Here is a 16,529-nt window from a genome sequence, read left to right on the forward strand (position 1 = left end):
ACAAATACCCATCGGTATCCAACAGGTTTTACATCTTCTAGTGTACGGACTACATGTCCAAAGACTTCACGTTTTGCAAGTGAGTCCAACTCAGCCTTCATGACTTCTTCCCATTTTGGCCAATCATTTCTTTGTCGATATTCTTCGACTGATCTTGGCTCAAGATCCTTACTATCATGCATGATATTTAATGCCACATTTTATGCAAATATTTCATTGATAATTGTCTTATTCCGGTCCCATTTCTCTCCTGTAAAGACATAATTTATCGAGATCTCGTTATTTTCAAAATTTTCAGGTACCTGAACGTCTTCTGCCGTTAAAACTATATCAGAATTCTGGACAACTGCAGGTGTCTTTACTATGTCTTTTTCAATAGGAATAGTATTTACCTCTTTTCTTTTTTGAGGATTTTTGTCTTTGGAACCAACAGGCCTGCCATGCTTTTGGCGTGAATTTGCTTCGGTGGCAATTTGTCCAACTGGGACATCAACTCGAATCGAAGCATTTTCAGCCAGCATATAGGATTTAGTAATCCTTTTCGTATCAGGAAATGCATCAGGCAATTCATTTTCTATTCTTTGCAAATGTATAATCTTTTGAACTTCTAGTTCACATTGCCCTGATCGAGGATCTAAATGCATTAAAAATGATGCATTCCAATTAAGTTCCTTTTCAGGAAGCTTATTCTCTCCCCCTAATGTTGGAAATTTTGATTCATCAAAATAACAATCCACAAACCGAGCTTTAAATACATTTTTAGTTTGTATCTCAAGATGCCTCACTATAGAGGGAGAATCATATCCAACATATATCTCCAATTTTCTTTGGGGTCCCATTTTGGTGCGAAAAGGTGGTACAATGGGAACATATATCGCACACCCAAATATTCTTAAATGGGAAACATTTGACTGCTGGCCAAAAGCTAATTGCATAGGAGAGAACTGATGGTAACTCGTTAGCTCCAAACGAATAAGTGCTGCGGCATGTAAAATAGCATGCCCCTAAGCTGAGGTTGGAAGATTTGTTCTCATAAGTAAGGGTCTAGCAATCAATTGGAGGCGTTTAATAAGTGATTCTGTTAATCTATTTTGTATGTGAACATAAGCTACTGGATGTTCAACACTTATTCTATTAGCCATACAATAGGCATCAAAAGCTTGGGAAGTAAATTCACCAGCATTATCAAGGCAAATTGCTTTAATTGAATTTTCTGAAAATTGTGCTTTTAATAGAATAATTTGAGCTAGAAATCTCGCAAACGTTAGGTTGCGAGAAGACAATAAGCACACATGTGACCATCTCGAAGATGCGTTTATTAGGACCATAAAATATATAAAAAATCCACATGGTGGATGAATAGGTCCACATATATTGCCTTGAATCCTTTTCAGGAATTTAGGGAACTCAAATCCAATCTTTACTGGTGATGGCCTTAAAATTAACTTCCATTGAGAACATGCAGCACAACAAAATTCACTAGATTTAAGAATCTTCTGGTTCTTTAGTGAATGTCCATGGGAGTTTTCAATAATTCTCCGCATCATGGTTGTTCCCGGATGACCCAATCGGTCGTGCTAAATTATGAATTAATTTGGGCTAGTAACCTTCTGGTTTACAATGGCATGTGATTCAATTGCACTAATTCTAGTATAATACAATCCAGATGAAAGTGTGGGTAACTTTTCTAATATAACCTTTTTATTTAAATCATGAGTTGTGATACACAAGTACTCATGATTTTCCTCATTCATTGTTTCAATATGATATCCATTTCAGCGAATATCTTTAAAACTCAACAAGTTCCTCAGAGACTTGATAGATAATAGTGCATTATTTATTATAAATTTTGTTCCTCTAGGAAACAAAATTATAGCTCTTCTGGAGCCTTCTATCACATTGTCCGAACCAATAATAGTATTAACATATTCTTCTTTTGGCACAAAATGGATAATATATATTACTTTTGAGAATGGTGTGCGAACTTGCACTATCCGCAAGGAAAACATCTTCACTATATGTCCTTTTCATTCTCTTCAAAGACAAATAATAATAAAATGAGTAGAAATATCTACGCAGTAAAATCATTTCCTTGATTGAAAATATTTTTCTAAGAAGTATAGTATAAAAATTTTATTATTATTAGCACATTCAGTAATGTTGAAATTCAAATGCATAAAACTTAACAAGAAGTTTCTTACATTATTTATTCACACAAACACTTAACGAACACACATATTAAACTATTCCATAATTGATTAAATGACCAATATTTTTTTCAGGATTCTCAAAGAAATCAGATACATCATAATGAGTGGTGAAAATTTTAACATCATTTGAAACAAAATTTGTTTCCTTTTCTTTGTCGTCTTTTTCCAAATATGCTTGATAAAGATCGACTAGGTGCCTTGGGGTACGACAAGTACGCGACCAATGCCCCTTTCCACTACAACGGAAATATTTATCCTCAATTAATTTATTTTGCCCAATATTTCTTTATTTATCCCATTTCTGGTGAGATCCTTTCTTGTGAATATAATTCTTTTTCCTTCCATAATTTTTCTTGTTACCAAAATCTTGCCATTTACCTCTTCTGGGGTTATGATTTGCTGCATTTGCTTCAGGAAATGGGGCGGCGCTAGCTGGGCGTGCTTCATGATTCCTTAAAAGTAACTAATTTTTGCGTTCAACAACAAGAAGGTAAGAAATTAACTCAAAATATTTTTTTAAAATTCTTTTTCTCGATACTGCTGCTGCAAGAGCACATTCGAGACATGGAAGGTCGATAAAGTTTTCTTTAACATATCGGGCTTGAGGAAGTATCACCGTCTTTTGATGATTGTACCTTTCTTCAAGGTCTTTCCACAGATCTGTAGGATCTTTTAATGTGAGATATTCATTTTTCAATCATACGTCAAGATGACGACGAAGGAAAATCATAGCTTTAGCTTTATCCTTCTGGGATATATTATTTTCAGTTTTAATGGTATCTCCGGATCTATTGAATCAAGATGGATTTTAGCATCTAGTATCCATGATAAATAATTGTTTCCAGATATATCAAGAGCATTAAATTCAAGATGAGAGAGTTTTGAGATAATAAAAATTTGTTACCTGGAGTCTTCTAAAATTTGGTTAGAGTCTCGTACTGATAACGTGTTGTAGAATAAATGACGATATATAAACTAAAGAAGTATAAATAGGAGACTCTAGCATTATTATAATTAGCTCAATAAAAATAATTCATATATTTATATGTAGTAACAAAAAGAAAGAGAAAAACTATTAATATTGTATAAAGAGAGAAAATGCTGTTTTATTGCTTTTGTGTGTGTAACTCCTTTACCTCAGTACATGTATTTATAGGTACACAAAATTTCCATTTCAAATTTCATTAAATTTACTTTATCCTAAAAATTTATTTCTTTCAACATAAGAAAAATATGCCACTCATAAATGGACATCCATCATCCTTATTCATCCTAGTCACAACAACTATAATAATCACCAAAATAAAATACCCCACATCTCCAGCTCTGAAGAAAATTATTCCTTCCCATTTTCTTCCCGCGGATCAATATCTGAACTAGAGTCTTATCCTTTTTCATTCGGTCCTATCTGAAAGTCTGAAGCTCTGAATTCGGAATAGTTTAATACTTTGTGTTTTTTTGGATCTTGAATAGTTTAATACTTTAATGAGAAGAATCCAACCGAATAAGGTCAAGGAAATGGAGCTAGTTTTATAACACACTTTATCTTTGTAGACTTAAAATCTGTGGGACCTAATTGATGTTTTGTCACAATTAATTGACTTGCGATATTCTAACCCATTTTGAATTGGATCAGCGAGGGAATGAAAAGTTGGATTGAATGTTTAATATTATGGGGCCACAGTGTCCATAATTTAAACAGCTACCTCCTTTTGGGCCTTTCTTAAAGACCGTAACGTAATGTACATAAAGAAAAGCCCAAAGAAAGGGCATAGAAGAGAGAGAAAAACCCTTGGTGCCCCCAAGAGGACAAGACCTTAATCTAGTAATTATGATCTTTGCTTTGTAATGGTACACTTGGATTTGAGACTTAGCTGAAGCTAATAGTGGATGAGGATCCTTAAAAATAAAAAATAAAATTATGGTGCAATATACAATGCAGAACTAGATATTTTCATTAAGATATAGAAAAATGATAACGTACTTAACGTATATTCTTATAATAACAATTGTGTTAATTTTATAATGTAAAAACTAGAGAAGCATTATTAAGCTGTACACATTGGGAAGCGAAAGAGTATGATTCAATTTTCTAGGAAAACAAAAAAGAAAATAATGTGGATGGGACCATGTGGGTGGATAGTGGCCATCCATATTGACAAAATAGTAAGAGTTATGGCCGCTTCCCTGCCGGGAAGACATACATGTTCTAAATTTCTATCAAAATTATAAAGAAAATACGATTTATACAATTCGAATTCATCAAACAATCAATCATTTTTCGTTAATAAAAGTTGAAACTGCACTCGTTGTATAAAAGAGCGTTTTAATAAAAATCGTAATTCTTTGATAATTTCTAGAAAGCAAAAAAGAAAACGACGGAAAATGATTGCAAAGTCGGTGTTTCCTTGGCGGTGGTAGCTTTGGAATCTGCAATTAAAGGACAAGAGGGGGCAGAAAAAATTAGATGAGATTACACATGTTCCTTCCTTACCACTTAGCAGCCCCTCCATGCTCCTTCTTATTGTTTTGGAACATCTCTGTTCCTCACTATCAGACACATATTATAACTACATTAATCATTTTTAATTCTAAATCCTAATATTCAATTCTGACATTAAGATTTGCACCAATCATTCTTTTTTGATACTACTCTTCTCAAATACTAATAATAAATCTTTCCTCAAGATTAAACTTCCCAAATCCCTAGAGAGCATGTTGCATCTTATTAAAATAGTTGTCATTTTTTTTCAACAATTAATAAATTTACTATAGTTGTTACTTTATATCTTAAGTTAATGTTTTCATTCATATATTAATCATTTTAATCCAACTAGCCTATAAGTTGTTGGAAAAGCGATATTTTCTGAAAAAGATGAGAAACGAAATTCAATTTTCAGAACAATATATATTTTATTCAAAGCGGAGAGAAAAAGACAGAACAGTAAATATTTATTTCCCTTGCAATTTCATCCCACATTATTTTTAGGATAATGGTATCAACAAAGAAATGAAAATGATTTGCTTCCATGAGAGGGGGGTAGGAGATAAGAGTGGTTGTTGTGAATACTTAGCAAATTGCAGGTACTGATGTCTGATGGGGACATCATGTTTGTATTCTACAGCTGTCACCCCTTTTCAATTTTCTCTCACATATTTCTATACATCATTTTAAAGTATATTTATAATATAAAATAAATTCGTTAACTTTATTTTATATAAATATATATAACGGTTATTTTTATATAAAATTGATAAATAAAATTATTAAATAATTTAAAATATTTAATTAAATTATCACTTAACGGTTTGATTCTAATCTCGTTCTATACTTATGTCTATATTTTTTTATAATAAATATTATTTTAATATTATTATTTTCATAATAACTAAATTTGTGTTTTTTATTTTATTAATTAAAAAATTATTTAACTATATAATTAATTTATAACAACTATATTTTAGATAAATATTAAAAATTTTAATATATAAATAATGTTTTTTATTTTTAATTATCAATTTTATATAAAAATACTAACATACGAATTTTCACCAAATTTCCTACATAGAGCTAATATGTTAAATTTGCATACATTTGTATTTATATATAACCATAAAAGAATTTAACCCTTCTCTCTCTCTCACAACCCTCCACAGTTGTTTTTGATTGGGACACTGGCCTCTTCTTTCCCTTATCCTTCCAGTCATAATGTTACTTGTTAATATTAATCATTATCCATTCTAGTGTCTCTTCTTTTAGTTAAAGGGTTAAACTTTTTTTTCCTTTTCCAATTATGGTCACATGAAATATTGACAATTATGTAAATATAAGAAGACAAATGATACTTTAGTTCAGACCCAAAATAAAAATATATAAAATTGTATATTATTTTTTAATTATACATAAACATTGTTTACTCAATTATATTAAACATCGAATATAAATTTAAACGAGTAAAAGGATACCGTCAATTTTAAATTAAATAATCATTTTTAACTATAAAAAAATTAAAATTAAAATATCAATAATATTGACCATAACTAATTTAAATAAATTTTGTAATTATAAAAAATTATATCCGTTTGATATTTTTAACTAAATTTTAATTTATGAAAAACACTGTTAATTTTTAATCGGTGTTAATAATATCATCTAATTTTTTTTTTCTTTGAATACTCTCTTTCTTCTTCTCATATTCTTTACCCAATCAGAATCTTAAACTCCAATTTATAAATGTGGAACACAACAAGACAAAGATAAAAAAATAAAATACATAATTAACATGAAAATTAGTCCAAGATAAAAATTTTAATAAAATCTTAAATGACTCAAAATCAAAGAATCTGAAAAATTATTTTTTCATTGTCTAGCTCTTCATCTTGGGCACAATTTTTTGCAGACTTCACCATTTTATAAAATTCTGGTTCTTCTATCCCGTTGTCCTATTAAATCATAACTCAAAAATTAAGTACAACAAATATTAACAACTCAAGTTACAAAGCCAAGTATATATTATTCAATAATCTTTTTAAAAACTGATAATAGAGACTCAAAATCAGGAGACAAGAGGCAAAGACATAATAACTCACTAAGAGAAAGAGTAAGAGTTGAAGCTATTTTTTATGGTTATGTTTTATTACGATAGGGTTCAATTGGCTTCACTTCGTTGAGGATTTCATTTCAAGACACCAATAGCAATAGAAATGGAGGATGTATTGAGAGTGGTGACAGTAGTGACCATGGAAATGAGAATGGAGCCAAGGAAGACGGTGGCTTAGGATTTTGATTTTATAAAAAAAAATAAATAAAAAAAAGAAAAAGAGTATTCAATAAAAAAAAAGAAATTCAAATGACATTATTAACAGTGTCTTTTATAGACTAATATTTTAGTTAAAAATATTAAACAAATATAATCTTTTATAAATATAAAATTTATTTAAATTAATTATGGTTAATGTTATCAGCTTTTCAATCTTTTATGGTGAAAAATTGCTATTTACTCTTCAATTTTATTATGGCAGTTATATATTATGGTAGTAAAGATAAACTTATTTTTTCCCCTTAAAATGTATCCCATCACATGTGAAGTTTTAGTTTCTTCTCCTCTCCACAAGCATCTATATCTGTCTTCTACAGTTCATACTCCAGATTTATTTTGTCTTTTTTGACTCCACATAGAGAGACATTTTATACTGTTATGAGGATCCATGATTATTTTTTTTATGACTAGAGGATCCATGATTATGGTTGTAAATAATTAATTACCATTCTCAGATTGCGATCCAATTATTATTATCACCTCAAATTTGTTTGTATTACTTTAAAAGAATCTCTTTTCATACTCTTAATTATTTAATTCACGCACTAGCTATAAGTACTCCTGTACAGGGATTAATGCGCCTCCACTCATAAATAAAAATTAGGGATGAGAATTCGAATAAGACAATAAAAGTTAAATTTTAAATTTTAAATTTAAATTTAAATAATATAAAAATAAAAATATTAACTAATATTGATAGAAATTATTAATTCTCTAATATACTTCAAATTCAAACCAGATACACAGAAAACTAAACAAAAACTTTGGGGTCCAGCGCAACTTTAAGGAACAAGTGTTTTTCAACGCTTTGGCAAGTTTGTGGGAAATTTACGTAATTACTGTAATAATAATTGAGAAAGAGAAGATGAGAATAATAAAGGTTTTGGCCGGGGAAACGCAGGACACTCCCCTAGTACCCCGTAGATTATTGTCCTTCACACTTTTGACCAACTATATCCAAACAATTTGTTGTTTCATCATCATCAAACCAACCTGTTTTAATACAATTTGGTGCCCGATATTTGGACAATAATTTTTTTTCCTATCTTCAAGATTTAGAAAGATTTTTAATCTGCTTTTCGTTTTCATGTCGGTCGCTAAACTTTAATAAAATCAATCTTAAAAATAACGTTATTTTAGCATTACATTTACTTTTTAATCTCGTGATTACAAGCTAATGTTTGTCTTTTAACTTTTGTGGGATAATTAATTAATAAATTTAGTTAACATATACTATAAAGACATATATTCAAATTATTAATTAATTTTTTTTAATAAAAAATGATGTAAAATTTAATTTCTAATGTATTTATTGTATGTTTATTAAAATAAAATATTTTAAAATTTTATTAATAATACTCTTAATATACTAAAACCCATGTTAACTAAATTCGTAACTAATGGACCTTTGATATTTACCATGAAGCTAGCGGCGTCTGAATTTTAACATTCAGGTTAGTTGTGGATTAGCGTCACAAGGTCACAAGTTTGGTGGTGCATGTATATGTCACTATCTTCCTATGACAATTAATTAGGGGTGTGCATGGGCCGGGTGAAACTGGGTTTGGTGTGACCCAGATCCGACCCGAAATGTATACCGGGCCTATTTTTAAGACCCGAACCCGACCCTAGACCCGATGAAACCTATACACTTTCGGGCCACGATTATACCGGGTAAAAACCGGGTGAAAACCGGGCCGTTAACATTATATTACCTTGATACCTTCTTGTAAGTTAGCATGTAAAAATATCCAAATTTTCAAGACTCCAATCACTATTTGACATGGTAAAATTCACTTAGAAATATATACTAAGAACCAACTCATCTCTAAAATTAAAGCATAACCATAATCAATACTAATATTGCCTAATAATACCAAATATTTAAATCAATACAAATAACACAAGATTATGCATTAGTCTAAAGTCTTATGCATTTTAAACATAAAATATTAACTTATAGTCTTATATATAATGACTAATAACACAAAATATTAAGGTTTACAACACTTAAATTTCACATAATAATAGCCATCATCCATCACTAATAACACAAAATATTAATTATATATGATGACCGGGCCATCGGGCCGATTTCGGGTGACCCGAGCTATGGCCCGGACCCGACCCAAAATTATGATCGGGTCTATTTTTGAGACCCATACCCGGCCCTAGACCCGATAAAATCACACCAAATTAGCCCCTAAAGTGTTCGGAATCGGGCCGGGTCTTCGGACCGAGCCGGGCCATGCACACCCCTACAATTAATAATTGAAAACATCATGAAAGAGGAAACAGAGTACTAACAACGTTTTGCAATGGATTAGCTTAATTTGTGAAATGTGATACATTAACTGTCGGTGGAATTAATCCCAATGCAAGTGAAGGGCAGTGTGTCAATATTCAAAACACTAACTACTCATCTATGACTATACGATGCAACGTAGTTAAGTAGTGAGTCCATTTTAATTTATCCATCGTTAATTATGAAAAATTAAAGCGTTTCAAACCACAAAAGATTAATTCTGTTTGTTGATAAAATTAACCAAACATTAAAATTGACCCCGTTGGAAAACTCCATAAAATAATACTATTACTATAAAAAAATATTGAGTACGGTTAGATTCATCAACAGATCTAGCATTACAAGTTAACGATATATTTTTTGGCAGATTTATTATCGAATTTGACAACAAATTCGTCAGGCAAAACATTTTCCAGCAGGTTAGGATTGCCGACAGAAAATCACTCGTAATAATTAGAGGTAAAAAAAAAATTTGGCGCATTAATTACTGTCGAATTTAGGGTCGAATTTTTCTGATGGTAAACCTAATAAGTGCAACGCTGCATTTTGTTCACTTGCTGATTCGTTATCGATGGATTTATCTGCCGATAAATCCGATGGTAATTGTGTCCTAAATTTGTATTGGGAACCCTCTCTCCCATTATTTCGAATTACAGTCTCTCTCTCTCTCTCTCTCTCTCTCTCTCTCTCTCTCTCTCTCTCTCTCTCTCTCTCTCTCTCTCTCTCTCTCTCTCTCTCTCTCTCTCTCTCTCTCTCTCTCCCCCTCCCGTTAAGGACATCTCCAGTAGCCCCTTCGACAGCGGCATATCGTTGTCCGTCTCTCAGGACAGGTGAACTTTGACGCAACTCCGCCTTCTCGTCTCTCACTCTCTCTCTAACCTTCCCGCTTCTCCCTTAGCAACATCTTCAGCAGCCTCCTCTCGACATCCGTCTCTCTTTCAGGCGAGCTTCAACGCAACTCTGACAGCCACTGCATCTCATTCCTTTCCAATAGCCACTGAAACTCCTTTCCCAAACTTTATTTCCTTTCTGTTGTTGCAATCCAAGTTCTTAATCAAAGTTCGCTATTAATTCTATTTTTGGTTAGCTTTAGTTTCATTAATTTGATTTTTAGTTTGTTAGCTTAATTAGAGTTCTTTTCTGTTTTAGTGGATTTAAGTAGTTAAGATAGGATTAGAATAAGTTATTAGGTTCTGAAATTGCTAGAAGTGTTTGAAATTTCTTAAGTTCTGATAAATATAATGCTGGAATTATTTGGTTAAATGTTTGATTGTGTTAAATGTTCATATTGAACTTTTTCTTATTATTTGGTGATGTTTGTTCATATTGATTATTATTTGTTACTTGGTGATGCTTGTTCATATTGATTATTGCTCTGGTTATCAAGTTTGTGCACTTAATTGTTGTGAACATACTAGAATCTAAATTTTTTAAATGTTGATACTTCACATAGTTTAGGTAATTGATTTGGCATACGTTAAAATTGTGAAGTTGGATTTGATGATTTAGTCTATTAACATCTTTTTGAAAAATTTTCAAGTTATCTTAAACCATACTTTCTATATACTTCATTTTAATTAATGTGTTTCTCTTACTAAGTTACATAGCACCATGTGTTTCTCTGAGCTGTAGGTTGTGATATATTTTTGCTATTATATTATTTTTGAGATATGTGTTTGCTGGTTTGCTCTTTGCAGACATGATGACAGGCAGAGGTAACACGAATCGGCCTCATGATTGTGGTTTGGGAGGGTATCTACTGGTACTCTTGGGACTTCTTAGTCATCATCCTCTACCCCTGGGACGTCACAAGCAATGGACGCACAAGATCATCCATTCATCATGGTCTTTAACCCCAACTACGTAGCTCCTTCTGCTGCACCACCCCCGCCACCAGAAATTCAGGATGTCGTCGGGCTGCTTCACGAGTGTGGACTCCTCCACCACATCCATCCGCTCAGCAGCCCACTATTTCGATGACAACGCCTCCAACAACAAACACCGCGGTGCTAGAATCCTCTCACGGATCCCATTCAAATGCCCCTTCACTATCTCCTATCGTACAGATGATGATTTGGCCTGATGGTTTGACAACGTAAGTACTATTTTAAGTCTTTTATATGCAAACTATTTGATATTTTTATTCAACATACTTGGTTGTTAATCTTAAGTTTTCTATTTTAGCTAGTTAGTTTAATTTAGTTACACTCAATTTTTTTATTTTAGTGGATTTAGGTTGTTAAGATAGGTTCAATTTAGGTTAGTAGGTTTGAACTACTGAAAGTGTTTGAGAATTCTTGATTATTGATGAATGTTGCTGCTCAAGTCATATAATTCCATATTGATTTGTTTGTGAATTGTTTAAGTAAATTGCTGATGGATAGAGTTTTTGGCGCCTTCTAGTTATAGATGAAACTCTGTCGAAATTTCTAAAAAATCTAAGTATAATTGAAGTTTATAGGTTACTTCAAATATTTTTAGTAAACTACTAATCTTAAGTTTTTCATTGATAGATTTGGGCCAAATCACAATGCATGTACACAAGAGTGAGCTAATATCATCAAGCTTATGTACGACTACCCATGGCCGAGCTACAAGAAGATTCCTGCTGAGGCCAGAGAGGATGGTTATAAAAGTGGGCGGTAAAAACTCAACATATTCAAACTTTGGTTTATATCTTCTATTTTATTTAATTATGTATTTAATTTCGATTAAATAGTGCTAAATGTTCCTTGTGCAGGAGAAACTTATATGGGACAAGACTCATGATACCATGATCAGGAAGATCTTTGACCATCAGATGGCTAGGCGGCTTCAGCAGATGATGGAGGACGTACGTGAGAGGCGCGACCACCTCACTATTTAATTTGGCTCCGCCCAGACATCAAGAAGGCATCGTATGTCCATTGAGAAACGGATGAGGGGTTCAGAGTTCGCCGTCTCACGAACAGAGTTAACAGGACGTCGGCCAAGTCCTCGAAACATACCAGTGGATACGGTCAGGGACTTTGATAAAGACAAAAGTAGGCTGGTATGTAACTTGTTTCATTCTGTTATTAAGTTCATTATGTCTTTGAACTTTAACTCTGAGATACTCATTTTTTTTCTCGTTTTAACCTAGCTCCCCTTCCTAAACCCATCTTAATCTCTCAATTATAATGACCAATTCCACCTTCATTGTTCTCTTTACTTTGTTCCTTATTGTTGTTGCTAATCCTCAATGTTGTTCCTTATTCGGTGTTTCTACTCTCTCATCATTAATGGTTTTTCCTTGCAATCCTCACAACATTTCTTCCTTGATGATTTTATGCTCAATGACATGATCTGTTTTTGTTGCTGTACTAGCACCACTAAGATCAACTTTCTACTTTCGTACTTGACTATCTTCTTTATCCTTATTTTGCTTTTGATTGTGTTGATTTATTTTTTTCTTTTGGTTTATATACTTGTATTAGTATTGTGGCTGCAATTATTTTTTCTTTCGATTAAATATTAATATTGAACTTTGACATAAGATTTTAATTTTTTTTTAATTTTTTTTATCTAAGGGTGATATTTTTCTTTTAGAAGAAAGATTAATCAATAATCTGATCCAATTCAATCCACAAATTTTGGATTAGATTATATTGGATTATGTGATAGAAAATGTTAAAAACCAATATTAAGCTTAAAGGTTGACCACGTAAATACTGATATTATCACAACATTTCTTTCTGATTGCCTACTTTCTCCTTCATTCTCTTTTCCCTCAACTTAGTATTTTTAACAAAATCACTTTCCACCACCCGATCTTTATCAATACACAATTTTTTCTTTTTCAACATAATTAATTACCACATACTTTCGATAACACAATCGTCCAACCCAACAAACAATCTTAGCTTCTTCATCATAACCATCAGAGATCTCCCCATATCATTGTTAATTTTGCTTTATGCTTATTTTTCATGGGCACCTAATGAGTGCTAAAAACCGGTTTGAAAATTTTTGAGATTAAAAAGTTAAAATTCGTTGTAGTAGATAGTTCTAAACCAGAATTTAACACTATCAAAATTTAATTTATATGATATCACAAATTTAAAATAATACCGAGAATTTTAATTCGGAGTCTTTTTCTCTTAGAATCACATTGTAGTACATTAAAATTATAATTAAATATGAATTTATCAACTCTCCCATACTTAGACAAGAATATGTCCTCATGCTATACATTAAAAAAGAAGAGTTAAGGGGTATCAGTACTCACTAAATGCAAACTACATAATACTCATCAAATACTTTACCTACTTGGTTAAAATAAACATATTTCCAATAACATATATGAAAATAGATCCCAAAAGTAATGTATCAATAAATTCAATCCTATCAATCAAATGGAGTTCTAAAAAAATATTACAAACTTATAAGATAAGATTTTTATGAAAAAAGAAAACATAAAGTTGAGCGATCGAACCCTCACCGGATGCATTTACTGTCTTATCACTCTAGTATATAGGGTTAACTAAATCACTTTATTCTCTTCTAAACTTATTTTCTAAGACTTGTTTTTCTTCTAATAATTAATAAATATTTAATGCATGTATACAAATATCATGAGGACTTTAGAAGGTTGTAATGGAGTTAGGATAAATGTGAGGATGTGTTTAGTTAAGTTGACTTAAAATTTGAATATTTGATTAACTTAAACTTCCACCTAACCTATAACAACCTTCTTAATTCTAATGCAAAAATACAACTATCATTATGTTTTATCCATTATTTATCTTTCACACACATTCATGCATTCTTGTTCAATTTATATCTTATATGTACCTACTCCAAAAAACATCATTGAGAACAACATTTAGTCTCTCTCTCTCTCTCTCTCTATATATATATATATATATATCCCGACAAGTCTGAATTGTCCTTAGACTGTCCCCCGTCGCGCATCCCCATGAGTCTATGCATAGATTTTACATTCATACATCATTCAAATCACTCACTGGGGGCTATCTATACCCGGAAATTTATACGTGCCCGGTCACCCTTACGACGTAGTGTCAACAGAGTATTGAGATCCAACCTGGAACACGTGGTGGCAAGCCATGGTTCTTTACCCAGGGAACTCGTATCTCAGATAAACGTGCGAAAGCCACATATGTTTATTCATAATCATTCATCCATCATCATTTCCGCATTTCATTAACAATTCATATCAAACCAATCATTATTCAAGCCATAAGTCACTTTTTATTTCCAAAATCTCTTCAAACTCATGATTCAACTTTCCTCAAAATCAATTCCTTTTCAAATCTTAGTCGCTTAATATAACATTTTACAAAACTTCCAAGAGACTTTCAATCATCACCTTAAAACGGAACTTTCTTTGCGAAGACACAAGATTTTAAGGAAGAATAACTGATAAACCACTATTTTATGGTTTATAATGTGTTTAATTGTGTGGTTTTATCATGATCTTTACCCACTTATTCATATGATTAGCATGCATTTATATTTCCTTCCTAAAATTATTACATGATTGAAAACTTGCTTCCTAGAGACTTTTAATTATGTATTTTAATTCTCCTTTATTCCATTCAATGCCGTGATCTGTGTGTTAAGTGTTTCAGGCTTTATAGGGCATGAATGAGTTGGAGATTTGAAAGGAAGCTTGCAAAAATGGAAGGAACACAAGAAATTGAGGAGATGACCAGCAAGAAGTAACGCGGCCGCATGGCTCACGCGACCGCGCGGAAGAGAGGAAATCGCAGTGACGCGGCCGCATGGCTCGCGCGACCGCGCAGATTGGAATAGCACAAGTGACGCGGAGGCGTAGACGACGCGCCCGAGTGGCAAAGCAAAACGCCGAATGACGCGTTCGCATGAATGACGCGATCGCATGACATGCGCGATCTGCATAATTTGCAGAATTCGCTGGGGGCGATTTTGGGCCCTGTTTTGACCCAGTTTTCGGCCCAGAAAAGCAGACTAGAGCCAGAGAACATGCAGAAACCAAAAACAACATTCATTCTACACAGTTTTTAGTTTTAGATCTAGTTTTACTCCCCCTCTAGGTTTTCTCTCTACACATTCATAGTTCTTAGGATTTTTATTTCTATTGCTCTTTGCATTGGGATATTGAGAAGAGTTATTACCTCATCAAGACTTCGTCATTCTAGTTCGTTTTCTTTACTTGGATTTACTCTTCCATGTCCTTTGATTTACTCAATTTTACTATTAGATTATTTTAGAATTTATTAATACAAGAGTTACTTTTATTTTTAATTGATTCCTTTGAAGTTTTATTTATCATGTCTTTCTTTAATTCCCTTTCCTATGTTATGAGTTCTACATTCACAATGAGCGAGTAGTTCCCTAACTTGATGGGGAGTTGATTGAAAGTAACCCTTGAGTTGGAATGCTTAAAAGAGAAATTGTAATGGAGTTTATTGTTGGATTGTTCTCTAGTCACTAACGACAGTCCTTCCAAGTAAGCGGATTGGGACTTGTGAATAGAAACAGCATTCCAACTTGTTTGACTTTCCCTTACCTAGTAAGGGATAACTAAACAGAACAACCTTCAATTATCAATTAATCTTGAGAGTACTGCAACAAGAATAGGGCTTCCAACTAATCTACTTCCAGTCAAGGCTTTTATTTAATTTACTTAATTTCCCCAATTTAATTTCCTGTTTATTCAACTCAAACTCTTTTTGAAAACATCTGATTAATAAAATAGCACACCTTTCTGCAACTCGTTGGGAGACGACCTGGGATTCATACTCCCAATATTTTAATTTTAATTTTTGTGACAACCCTTCTAAATTGATAAGCGGATTTCTGGTTGGTTAAGAACTATACTTGCAACGCATATCTTATAACAATTCTTAACTCGCCAATTTCCGCCACGTCAATTTTTGGCGCCGTTGCCGGGGAGTTGCAATAGAGTGCTAAAGTTATTGATTGGATTTTATTTATTTGCATTTTATTTTATTTTGCTACTATGACCTGCTGGTTTCTTTCGTTAGATGACGCGTTCACTTCCTGATCCAAGCTTGCCAGTATTCGATCCTGAGATTGAAAGAACTATTTCACGAATAAGGCAAGCTCGGCGTCGGTTAGTCCTCTCTGAGGGCGGATCTGAAACGTCATTTGAGGAAGAAACCAGCCCCCGTCCTACTGATTCGGTTGATTTACGTATAGGTGACATGG

The sequence above is a fragment of the Arachis hypogaea genome, chromosome 20, assembly GCF_003086295.3.
Source record: "Arachis hypogaea cultivar Tifrunner chromosome 20, arahy.Tifrunner.gnm2.J5K5, whole genome shotgun sequence".
Lineage (NCBI taxonomy): Eukaryota > Viridiplantae > Streptophyta > Magnoliopsida > Fabales > Fabaceae > Arachis > Arachis hypogaea.